At 43.8% G+C, this 12,768-nt stretch overlaps 1 long non-coding RNA gene across 1 annotated transcript; it reads right to left on the bottom strand.

The window, feature by feature from the left end:
- Positions 1–1,152: 1,152 nt before the first annotated feature.
- LOC120314880 lies at positions 1,153–5,420 on the bottom strand. Its single transcript, XR_005558558.1, has 2 exons — positions 5,361–5,420; positions 1,153–3,224 (listed from the first exon to the last, which is right to left on the bottom strand). It is a non-coding gene; the product is annotated as an uncharacterized LOC120314880 (long non-coding RNA).
- Between the last annotated feature and the right edge of the window lie 7,348 nt (positions 5,421–12,768).

Here is a 12,768-nt window from a genome sequence, read left to right as displayed (position 1 = left end):
CACAACATGGGGAACTGTAATATGGGGTCACGGCATTAGAAAGGTTGAGAACCACTGACCTAAGTCTTTGGGGCCTAGTTTATGTATACTTCTATGGCAAGGCAAAACAATTCCAGTATAAAGCAGTAAAGCTATACTTAGTTTTTCACACATAACTTCTCTATTTTGACTTTCTTTTTGTGAAATAAATGATGACATAGTGTAATATGTTACGTGTTGTTGTTCATCTGAGTTTGTATTTACCTACTTTTAAGAACTGTTAAGGAACAGATGATTTTTAATATGTCCTGATATGTAAAACCATAGAACTCAAAGAGAGTGTACTTACTTTTTCAGATGACTGTATCATTATTTATAATAACCTAGGAGATATGTGTAACCCCTAGTTCTATAGATAGAAATATTTTCTTCACTAGCTCACCCTTCTGATGCCTTCTGAAGGTATCAGACTATGATTCCTCTTATCTCAGCAAATGATACGTTGTTTGAGGCAGGAGAAGCCAAAAGAAATACAATGTCCCACCTGCTACTGCTTCTTTGGTTCCCAAGACAGTGTGAGAATTAGTGTGAACACTATGATGCTCACCAATCTTCTTCACTTTCCAACTTTTTTTAATTAATAAAGTATAAGCAGGAGGCAGGAGTGCTACAAATTGCCAGGCTATCAGAATCATCTTTCTTTCTAAGGAGACTAATTTGTGTACCTATTTGAAGATTGAACCCAGATTTTCTATATTAATTTATAACTAAAGAAGATGAGTGTGACTGCCTTAGAAATATCTTTTTAATGACCCTGCAATTAATTTCCATTTTAACACTTATGAAATGGAAATAAGGTCTTATTACTCTGACATGAGATATTCGTTGTTTCCTTCTCCTTCTCTCTTGTGTGCCTACAAAGCAAAAGCAAAAACAAGTCTTCCATCCATCTGCAGAACTTGCAGGTCGGCCATTAATCAAAAACACAGCAGGAATCCTAATGTCATTCCTGCAGCAGGAAACAGAAGAAAACACATCATTATTTCTATTCATACCAGTACCTAGTCAACCTGAGTGAAGACCAGGGTGTTGGGAGGAATTCCCCCATTCCGCTCTTCCAGCCGGGATTCTCCTTGACGGCATAGCACAGAAGAAATAGATCGTGAAGCCAGCTACCGGAAAGAGAGATTTAATCACGGAGATCAAAGTTGAGTGACAATTCAGCATGAATCCCTGGCTAGCTAGACAGAATGGTCTTCAAACATGAGTTTTTATACCCTTTCGTGGTTTCCAAACTTGTCATTTTTGATTGGTGAGTTCGAATCTGTCTTCCCTGATTTGCTAGTCAGTGACTATTGTTGGGCAAATTTCCTTCCTAATCCTGCCTAAAAGGTGTTAATTACTTTATTGTCGTGTATTTGTTAATCCTAATTGCTGCTAGCCAGTTCTCCATTCAGTGTGTGTTAAGTGTTTGCCATCCAGCCTCAGGCTGCTGCTGAATCAGGTTAGTTCATATTGGGTTTTTTCCCTGTGTTTGTCTGGTCATTCCCTCGTTGGGGTGGGGAGGGGGTGTCCAGCTCTTATCAATTCCCCCATTTTGGGCTATCACTGGTGTACCAGTGATTAGCCTAACTGGTTCATATATACGGTAGTGGTGATAATTTGGCACATCATGAGAGAGGTTTTCTTGCTCTGTTCTTTGCCTCTGATGGGAGTCATGCAGATCTTTAGGCACTTTAACCCTAAAGGAATTGATTGGCATAGGCAACAAAGGAGGGCTCCACCTACTATGACTGGGATTACGCTAGCAATGAGAATTTTCAACCAATGGAAATCTGGTAACCATGAGAAAAGCCAGGAAAGGTCCCAGTATGATTGGTTGTGTCCAATGTTCTGTGCTAGTTCTTTTAAATGTTTGATATCTTGTTCAATTAGCCCAGATTGGTCAGATAGGTTGAAACAGCAGAGTCCATAGAATTCTTCACAGCCATGATTGTGCCTTAACAATAAGTAGTCAATAGCTGCTCTATTCTCGAGGGTTGCTTCTCTGACTTGCCTTAATTCTTTGTTCAAGGCATCTAGAGCATGGGAGGTGGTGTTTAGACTTTTAGCTAGGGTACATGCCAAGCTGTTTATATTCCTTGAGTTCCATGCTGCAAGCCCTGGCACTTCCACTAGAGAGACAGCCAATGCAATACATTCAGCTTTGGTGAGGAGGGAGGCCTTTGAGTCACAGTCAGGAGGTAACGTGTGGAAGCTTCTCCCTTGCCGCCTTTGCAGGGAGGGCATTAGCATGGTTAGTCACCCTAACGTGCAAGGAGTTAGGAGTTTGTGGAGTTTGCTGGCAGGTAGGAATAAGCTTTTAGGCCACATAGCAGAAACCATCCTGTAGGAAGTTTCACATAGCCGTATGAAAAGGTGATGGCCCTGGTGTTGTTGCAGGCCAGTTCAGTGTTAGTGAGATTGTAGCAGCTGGAGACCTTAGGCATGTGGCATCCGGTCAGTATGAAGCAAGTAGCTGCTTGAGTTACAGTTGCCACTTGCAATATATACATGCTGCTGACTTTTATGTTTGTACTGGTCCCCCAATCAAAAATATTGTAGTATGAGGCTGTCAGTGGGTGCCCTCTTAACTTAGTGTCATTTATGATGGCTTTTGGTGCTATTGCTACTCCCTTCAGGCATGTGGTTAAGATGTCTTTTACTGATCTACCCCCAGCCAGGCAAAAATCTGTGGTGTTTAGCACTTCTCTTGCTAAATACTCCCATACATTCCCCTTGTCTGGAAATAATTTTGGTTCCATGAACCCAGAGGTACATTTCAAATACAAAAATACAATATAAATAGTATACAGGATTTTAACAAAGATGAACTTAATTCCCTCCCCCATTTGTTTCAGTTTCAAAAAGTGTTTTTAGTGTCCACTCCTCGGTTTCTGGGTTTTTCTTGAGCCTCAGGGGTGGAACCTTTGGTGTTGCCTCAGGTATAATGCTGTGGTCTACAACTGCTGGTTTGATGTGCATCCAGTGGATCCAGGCTTTCCTTTCAGCTACTTTGATTGCTGTCTGGGTGGTTAGCAGAACTTGAAAGGGCCCATTCCACTTTGGTTGTAGTGGTGACTTGCGGCTGTATGATTTTATCCAAATCCAGTCCCCTGGTTCAAAACGATGTAGGTTTTCTTCTAATGGTAAGGTCTATGTCAGGGCACTTTGCTTCCACAGTTCTCTGAGCCTCTGGTGTAGAGCTGTAAGATAGGATGATAAGATTACCTCCCCTTTTTCTAAACAGAGGGACTGGGGGTCCAGGTCTTTGAGTGTGTCAGGTGGTCGACCAAACAACAATTTGAAGGGGGAGATGTCTATGTCTCGCCTTGGCCGGGTTCTAAGGTGGAACAAGACTATGGGTAGTGCTTGGGGCCAGGGCAGGCAGGTCTCCTGACAGAGTTTGCCTAGGAGAGTCTTTAATTCTCTATTCTGTCTCTCTACCCTCCCCCCCCCGAGGAACTGGGGTGTCCCGGTGTGTGTAGGTCTTATTTAATGCCCAATGCTTGGAGAACATGTGTGATTATCTGCGACAAAAAGTGTGTGCCCCTGTTCATGTCTAAAACACTTGGGACTCCAAATCTGGACACAAGTTCTTTTAGTAGGTGCCTTGCGGTCTCCAGGGCAGTGGTGTGGCGGCATGGGTATGCCTCCACCCAGTGGGTGAGCTGGTCTCTGCAGACTAGTACGTATTGGTAACCATTGTTCCTAGGGAGCTGAATGTAATCTAGCTGGAGTTTTTCAAAGGAGCGTTGGGCCCATGGTCTCCCCCCTGTGTGCGTTGCCTTTCTTGAGGAAGCATTGTTTCCTTGGCATATTTGGCATGTTTTGGCTATCCAAGTGGCTTCACTGGAGACCCCTGGGGCATACCACATTCTCCTTATTGTCACAGGTTCCGACTAATGAAGCACTTCAAAGAACTTTCAGGCATGTTTCCTAAAGTTTTATTTGCAGAGCTACAATTTTGCCGGTCACCATGATGGACGGGTTAATGCCAGAATCTAATTTCCTGTCGCTGGCATCAACCTTTTCTTGCTAAACCCCTCCCTTGTCTTGTAGTCACGAGTCACATTATCCAATTAGTGTGAAGGTCAAAAGTTTACTTCCTCTTTCTTTCCCAGGCTTTTTCTCCCCCCCACTCTAAGCTGTGTATTAACCCAGTAATTACCAGACAGTTTTGCATATTGTCAAAGCAAGAATATACAGTATTTGCAGCATTGACATCCGGCCCCCCTTACAAGAAGGACAGATCCTGTAGGTAAACAAAAGCATATGTTAAGGGTTATCTTTCGGTTTGCTGGGGTGTTTCACATGAAATCTTTCGATCAATCTGTCAGCGTTCACTTCACTAGATTTCACCCAGGTGGCTTCAGACAATGGGTATCCCTTCCATTGTACTAAGTACTGTAATTTCCCTCTAAAGATTCTGGAGTCAAGAATACGTTTCACTTCATAGTGTGTCTGCCCTGCCACTACGAGGGGTCCAGGTGCCTTCTTTGGAGGAGGTCTCAAAGTGGAGCCCCGATAAGGCTTCAACAAACTACAATGGAAAACTGGGTGAATTTTCCCTAACAGTGTAGGGAGTTTTAGTTGTACTGTGACTGGGTTGATGACCTTTACTATGGGGAAAGGCCCCAAGAATTTTGGTCCCAATTTCTTGCTGGGCAATTTGAGGAGTAGATATTTAGTTGACAGATAGACCTTTTCCCCAACTTGGAATGTTCTTTGGGGAGCCCTCTTTTTATCAGCCTGCTTTTTATAGGTTTCAAAAGTCTTTTTCAAAGCAGTTTTTGTGTTTTTCCAAACTTCTTCCCACCCTCTCACCCATTGATCATTCATCTGCTGGGGAAACCCATCTACCCATTGCTGCAGATGCCTCAGACTGGAACTCACCCTCTCTTCAGGGTTGGGGTCTCTGGCCGGCAAAGGCAGGGTCTGACAGGCTTCCTGCTGGGCTCCCCACTGCTCTTGTGGCCACCCCAGGTGCTGTAGGCCCCAACCTGGCTGCAGATTTATGCCCAGGGGTTGCACGTTTGGGGGCTGTGGCCAACCTCCTTGCTGTGGCTGTTCTCCCCCCAGCTGCTGATTTCCTGGCTTCTGTACCACCCCAAGACATTGCAAGGTCTCTATTAGCTGTGGTAAGTTCAGAGGACATGGATCAGCCACAAGCTGGGAAACTCAATTTCCCCTTTGCTGCAGAAGATTCAGACTGGGATTCTCTCTCTCAGGGCTGGAGCCCATGGCAGGAACATTTGCAATAGAAGGGCTGTAAGTTTCACTTTGTAGGAACTGTTTTCTGTTTTTCATTTCTAAGTTTTGAAATCTTTCCAACGACTCACCCATAACTGTGTTATCTGTCCATTCTGCTTTTGAAGTCTTCGCTCTCAGCTGGGAAATCTGCCAAATTTCTCTCTCCCCCCGGCTTGCTGGCTGTCACTCCCCCCCCCCCGGGAAACTGTTGCAGCTACGGGGCTGGTCTCAGGCAATCTTTCTTTCTCCATAATGAGATCTTCCCCGAAACTTTGCCAGCTCCTCTCAGGCATAGAGGCAGCTGATGGAGTTCGGGACACAGATCGTTTGAAAAGAGTGTTGGATTCTGGCATGATGTCACAGGTTCCGACTAATGAAGCACTTCAAAGAACTTTCAGGCATGTTTCCTAAAGTTTTATTTGCAGAGCTACAATTTTGCCGGTCACCATGATGGACGGGTTGATGCCAGAATCTAATTTCCTGTCGCTGGCATCAACCTTTTCTTGCTAAACCCCTCCCTTGTCTTGCAGTCACAAGTCACATTATCCAATTAGTGTGAAGGTCAAAAGTTTACTTCCTCTTTCTTTCCCGGGCTTTTTCTCCCTCCCACTCTAAGCTGTGTATTAACCCAGTAATTACCAGACAGTTTTGCATATTGTCAAAGCAAGAATATACAGTATTTGCAGCATTGACACTTATGGCATCTACTATTGCCTGTGTCCCACAGTGTCCTTTAGAGTGTAACTGCTGACAGATTAGCCATAGCAGACCTCTTGGGGCTATGGGTCTCTCATCCGGGACTCACCAAAATCCTTCTCTATATATTGCCTCGCATTTCTCTTTCCACATTTTTATTTCCCCAGGTTCTAACAGATCTTGGTATTGTACTGTTGGTCCTAATTGTAATGTAGGGAGAGTGGTGAATGCCTTCAGGGGTTGAGTGGCAGCCAACTTAGCCCGTGACGTCAGCAAATTGGTTTCCTTTTGTGACCCTTGAATCATCCTTTTGGTGTGCTCTACAATGGATGACTGCTAGGGATGAGGGTAGTCAGATAGCTTTCAATAGGTCAGATATGAGGTCCGCATGAGCAATCGGCTGGCCATTGGATGTTAAAAAACCCCTCTGTTTCCAGAGAGCACCGGTCGCATGGCAAACTCCAAAAGCATATCTTGAATCTGAATATATATATTGGCAGACCAATTCTCGGCTACTTTGCATGCCTTTTTTAATGCAATAAGCTCGTCTGCTTGAGCACTGTAGCATGGAGGCAAGGGGGAAGCCCAGACTGACTCATGCAGGGAGACAACTGCAGCTCCTGTTACACGGGTCCCATCAAGAAAGTAGGAGGAGCCATCAGTAAACAATTCTAGGTCTGTGTTCGGAAGGAGATCATCTGTTAAGTCAGGATGTGGTAGTTCAGTGTCTTGGACTAGGTGCAAGCAGTCATGTAATACTTCGTCTGCCAGATTAATGGGCAATAATGTTGCCGGGTTGAGCGTGTTGCAGCGTTCAAAGGTAATGTTTTCTGAAGTGAATAGTTCTACTTCATATTGGGCCAGGCGTTGTTGGGTGAATACCTGAGTTTGCGACTTTAAGAGTATTGCAAATACATCATGGGGAACTCTTAAAATAAGGGGATGTCCTAAAACCAGGTTCTTTGATCGTTTAACTAGTTCTACGGTAGCAGCCACTGCTCTTAGACACGGAACGGCTCCTCTGGCTACAGGATCTAATTGGACAGAGTAGTAGGCTACCGGTCTGAGTGTTGCTGAATCTCTGCGCCAACACCCCTGAACCCACATCTTTATATTCATGGACAAAAAGGAAAAAAAGCTTTCTGTAATTAGGGAGACCCAGAGCTGGGGCTGAGGCCAGGGTTTGCTTTATTTTTTTGAAGGTATTTGCCAATTCCTTCATCCATTCAGTAGGATCTGGTTGATCCTTTGCGGTTAATTGGACTAAAGGTTTCGCCAATTCCCCGAAAGCTGGAATCCACGGGTGGCAAAATCCTAAGACCTCTAATAGGGCGCGGACTTGGTGTTTTGTTTGAGGATGTTTCAGTCTTAGGATGATCTCGACTCTCCCGGGTGCTAATTTCCTAATCCCAGGGGCAATAATATACCCTAAGTAAGACACCTCCTTAGGCTGCGCAGAGATCAACTATTGTAAAATGGGTGGCTGATGCCGGCACTTCTGTGACTATGGTAGCTGGGTTCGGCACTATGGTACCACGTGACTGTTCACAGCTCTCATATCATGTACAAAGAGATAAATAGGGTTCCCTTCATTGTCTAATTTGGATTTTTGAACTGGAAAGATTGGGATGTTGCAAGGGGAAGTGCATTTATGTAGTACCCCTTGCTTTAGGTACGCTGTTATCAGTTTTTGAATCGGCTTTATCACTTCCGGCTGTATTTTGTACTGGGGGATGCATGGTGGTGGTCCTGCTTTCACTTAGATTGTAACCGGGGTAGCTGCTTTCAGCAATCCTACCTCAGCAGGATCCCACCCCCACAGAGAGGCCAGTAAGCTTCTGAGATCTATAGGCAGCTGGACCTCATTTCCAGTTAAACATACCATAGTAAAATGTGCCCGTTTGACTGGGATGTCTAAATGGAATCCTTCTGTAGTGCATTTAATGGTGGCCCCCAGTTTACAAAGCAAATCCCTACCCAGGAGGGACAGGGGGGATTGGGGACAAACAGTAAATGGGTGTTCCAAGGAGAAAGGACCAACCTCTATCTTTAAGTTGTTTGTAAATTCAACTGGGATAAGTTTTCCCCCCACCCCCATTACATTATCCTTGGCCCCAGGCACTTTTGAATCTTTAAAAGGTGCCGTAGTGATAAGAGAGGAGGTGGCTCCGGTGTCAATGAGACATTCATACGCCTTTCCCCCTATAGTTATTGTTAAAAGGGGTTCTCCATCGGGGCCATCCTTTAAAGGAATAGCTAGCCCATGAAACATGACCTTATAATTGCTTTCTAGTCAAGATAGGTCGCGCTCCTGTTGCTCCCATCAGGGCAAATTTTGGTCCCTATCCTCATTCTGATGATGGATGGTTCCCCTTGGAAAGGGGGGTCTTGGTTGGCGATGTTGATTCGAGGTCTCCCTGTTCCGCTGGCATTTTATTCTTCCCAGGGTGGGTTTGTGGTGCCTTCTCCCATTATCCCTATTTATCGTTGCAAAAGCTTGCAAGTCCTCCCTCCTTTCCATTCTATGCCTCTTTTCTCTCTCTCTCTCTCTCGTTCTGCTTCCTTCCTTTCTTTCTCTTCTTCTGCTAATTTTTCCCTTTGGTCAAATATGAAGTTTGCGATCCTGTGCAACTCTGAGATGTCTAAGGTTGACCAGTTAGAGACTATCTTATGGAAATGCCCCCGGATATCATTTGCGGATTGATTAACAAAAGTGGCGGCAAGAATGTTTTTGCCTTTCTGGCAGCCTATGTCTAAAGAGCAAATGTGGTTCCGGCTTCCAAGAGACGGACCCAGAAGGCATCTGGGGTTTCCTTGTCCCTCTGCAGTATCTTTTGGAATTCAGCCCAATTGAGGGACTTTTTCCCTATTTCCTGGAGGGCTTCCATTAAATTAATTTTTGCCCTTGCATAGTCATCCCAGTGGTTCTGATTGTTATAATCCCAATCTGGGCGGTCGAGAGGCCAGGCAACCCTAGTGGGGGGTACTTGCTCAGGCGCATTTATTATAGGATGCCTGGCTATCTCTTCCGTTTTTTCAAAAAGTTTCATCAACTCATCTTTGGTTAAAAACACATGTAGTAGTTGGGTCATGTCTGCCCAAGACGGATTGTGGGTATCCACAATAGATTTTATAGTTTCTATGACCGACTGGGGGTCTGCTCGGAAGGTGGGAGTGTCCTTCTTCCAAACAACCAAGTCAGATGGGGAGAAGGGGGTGTGGGTTAAAATGTGTTCAGTCTGGCCCTTCGGTCACCCGGGTATGGGTCTGTTCAATAGGGTTGAAGGTTGGTTCAGGGTTATCTAAGGGGAGCTGGGGTTTTAAGTTGACTTGAATCGGGTTTTTCTGTCTGGACAGTTCAGCCCAGCAGTACCAGTAGGGTAGTTGGGTTGGTTCTATCCTTGATCTAAGCGCTTTTAGTGTTTTGAGTTCAAGAGTGCCACCTTCGGGCCAAATTTGTCTTCAGCACTCATCTTTAAGCAAAGCCCATCTTTTGCATAATTCCTTTAACCGTTTCTTTTTCATACCGGCCTAGACAGGTAGCTGATTCCTGTCCCAGGTTTCAAGCAAGCTCTTTACTGGGGAACCTATCTCAGCCCTTGAATTGGAACCTCCCATGCTTCTCCTTCTATAACGTGGGGTTTTCCTCTAACACTATCGGGCACTACACACCGGAAGCCTCCTTGTGAGACTTCATCCTTCTGCCATGGTTTTGTGGGTCCAAAAAGGGGACTCATGGAGCACTCTGGATCTGCCACATTTTCAGACCAAAAAGGGGTCTGTAGAGACACTTCTGGCTTCCCCTCAGAAGGTACGGGTTACTCTCCTACTGGCTGGCTTCACTGCCACTGTTTTGCGGACCTCGAATGTCCATGCGGACCTCTGCTTGCTTTCAGAGGTAAGTGGCTGCTCTAAATTGACCTATTGCCTAAATACTTGCTGGCAGAAAGAGTCCTGACTTACACAAAATAGAATCCTCTCCCTCTTTCTCTATCCGCTCGGCTCTCCTCTTTCACCAGAAGGTCTCACGCTCTGATCCCCTCCCTTCCTTTCCCGAATCCCTCTGGTCACGGCTCCAGTGGAGCTAGCAGCAGGCTGGGGTGCGGCTAGAGGGCATACAGAGGGGGTGAGCTCCAGCTGGGTCTCAGAGGAGGATGCCCCATGCACACATTTATAAACTCTTTCTTTCGTTTCCCAGACCCTTTAACTTAATAAATTTAAATTTGGTGGCACTTACCCTCTTTCCAGGTAGCTGTTTGAGCGCAAGACTCAAAAACTCCCTTTAATACATGTTGCCGACCGGGCAGGGTCCGTGGAGGCTTCCCCGCGGACCAAGGTGTCTGCTGCCGGCTGGGTGATGGCTCTTCCAGGCCCGGTCCAGTAGCTGGGTGAGCTGGAAGTCCCTTCGTGGTCGCCAGATAATTGTTGGGAGGAATTCCCCCGTTTGGTTCTTCCAGCCGGGATTCTCCTTGACGGCGTAGCACGGAAGAAATAGATCATGAAGCCAGCTACCGGAAAGAGAGATTTAATCACGGAGATCAAAGTTGAGTGACAATTCAGCATGAATCCCTGGCTAGCTAGACAGAATGGTCTTCAAACATGAGTTTTTATACTCTTTCGTGGTTTCCAAACTTGTCATTTTTGATTGGTGAGTTCGAATCTGTCTTCCCTGATTTGTTAGTCAGTGACTATTGTTGGGCAATTTTCCTTCCTAATCCTGCCTAAAAGGTGTTAATTACTTTATTGTTGTGTATTTATTAATTCTAATTGCTGCTAGCCAGTTCTCCATTCAATGTGTGTTAAGTGTTTGCTATCCAGTCTCAGGCTGCTGCTGAATCAGGTTAGTTCGTATTGAGTTTTTTCCCTGTGTTTGCCCGGTCATTCCCTCGTTGGGGTGGAGAGGGAATGTTCAGCTCTTATCAAGGGTTAAACAAAAGCTACTTTTAAACAGTACTACTCACATTTCAATTATCTTATATGTTCAATATTTTTTGTTGCTTACTGCTTTAAATGACTAGAATATTTATCATTCAATTTTTTAAATTTTTTAAAAAACAGTAAATACAGCTGTATATTGGTCTGGAAAACAAACAAGTAAAAAAAATCAAACAATTTAAAACAGTATTGTTGTGAGGAACTCCCCCATTTGGGCTCTTCCAACCAGGATTCCTGCAATCATAGCTCGAAGAACAAATAGAACAAGAAGCCAGCTACCGGAAAGAAAGGTTTAATCACAGAGATTAAAGTTGAGTGACAATTCAGCATGAATCCCCAGCTAGCTAGAAAGAGTGGTCCCCAAACGTGAGTTTTTATAGCTTTTCTTGGTTTTCAAAACTGTCATTTCTGATTCGTGGTTTTAAAACTGTCATTTCTGATTTTTAGAGCAGTGTCTATTGATGAGTTAATTTATCAGATATTGCTCAGGAAAAGGTTAATCCTTGCCTCCGGAGAGGATCTGATGTGTTCTTATTTGTTATCTATTTGTTATTATTATACCTTTGTCCTAATCCTATCAGTCTTAATTGTTGGTAGCTGGTCTCACATTCCTGTGTTTCAGCTTATCTTGAATGTTTTTAAAATTGTTACTTTGTATCTGTTGTGTTACGTGTTTGCTTGCCCGGGGCTGTTTAGCTTGAGTCAGACCTTTGCATTGGGGTTCTTCTATATTGGTTAATGTATGTTTGATTAAACTGTATTTTTTGGGGGGGTGTCTCATCAGTATTAACCAAGAGTAAAAGAGAACACAATTGGGACTAGTTTGAGGAAGGATCACATTATAAGTCCTGTTGACTTCAAAGAGACAAATTTATGGTATCATCATATTCTCAATTGATTCCTATGGGGAGGAATAGAATTGCTCCCAAATCTTTTGGCATAAGTAGAACACTGTTTCCCTGCCATTATAAAGAATTAAGTTAATAATATGTCGTTCTACTTAATGTTTTTTATACTTAAAGTTTTTACTTAATGTGTTGTTTCTAAAAATATTACTACACACTTGACCAGTATTTCTGGGGAAAATGTCCACTTTGGGTCCTGATCTGAGGAGTATCATCTGATTTATAAAAACATTAAGTGAAAATATATGTTAGTATGAAACAGAGAGAAATAAATTGCAAGAGAAACAACAAACATGTTTAAGCTCTTAAGTATGTTTCTAAGTAGCCTCCTATTTCCAAAATTCATGTTAAGGCAATATTTTTTAAAGGCCAGTTAGAACCTTATTTTAAAAAAGCCCTATATGTTTGTACACTTTAAAGGAGTTTATCAAGGAAAAGCAATTAGGGAGTAAAAAAGGCTGATGATAGCCTGCATCCAGGAAGATTCCTGTATGTAGAGATATTCAAGCAAGCAAGCAAGCCAATAATTGTTTTATAACATCAGATAAGCTCAGTAATTGTCACATGAATCATCCCTAAGCAATGCCTCAAGAGCTAGCCAAGGGCTCATCCAATTATTCTCTGCAACTGAGTTTGGAAAACATTCTACAACTCTGCTTGAGTGACCAAAACAACATATTGAGAACAATGTCATGATGCTGTTTGTAACAATTCCAGCTATACGTGGCATTGTTTCGCAGCCTTAATGTTAACTCGATTTCTGGTCAAGTCTTTTTCTGCTTTTTTGCCTTGGGGGAATACAGTGGGCAAAGTGAAGCAAATGTTTTAGCTATGGAAAAGCAATGGCAATCAATGTGTCTTCTGGGTAACTGCAGCTTTTCCCTTTGTTGCTGGGCAGAAATACATGTCTTATGACCTGTTCCGGATCTCCTAAACTCATGACAGTTATGATGAAACCTCA

This window comes from Crotalus tigris, unplaced genomic scaffold (assembly GCF_016545835.1).
Source record: "Crotalus tigris isolate CLP2741 ecotype Arizona unplaced genomic scaffold, ASM1654583v1 scf7180000019016.1132606, whole genome shotgun sequence".
NCBI lineage: Eukaryota > Metazoa > Chordata > Lepidosauria > Squamata > Viperidae > Crotalus > Crotalus tigris.
Note: the sequence above shows the minus strand (reverse complement) of the source record. Positions and strands in the feature narration are given on the sequence as shown.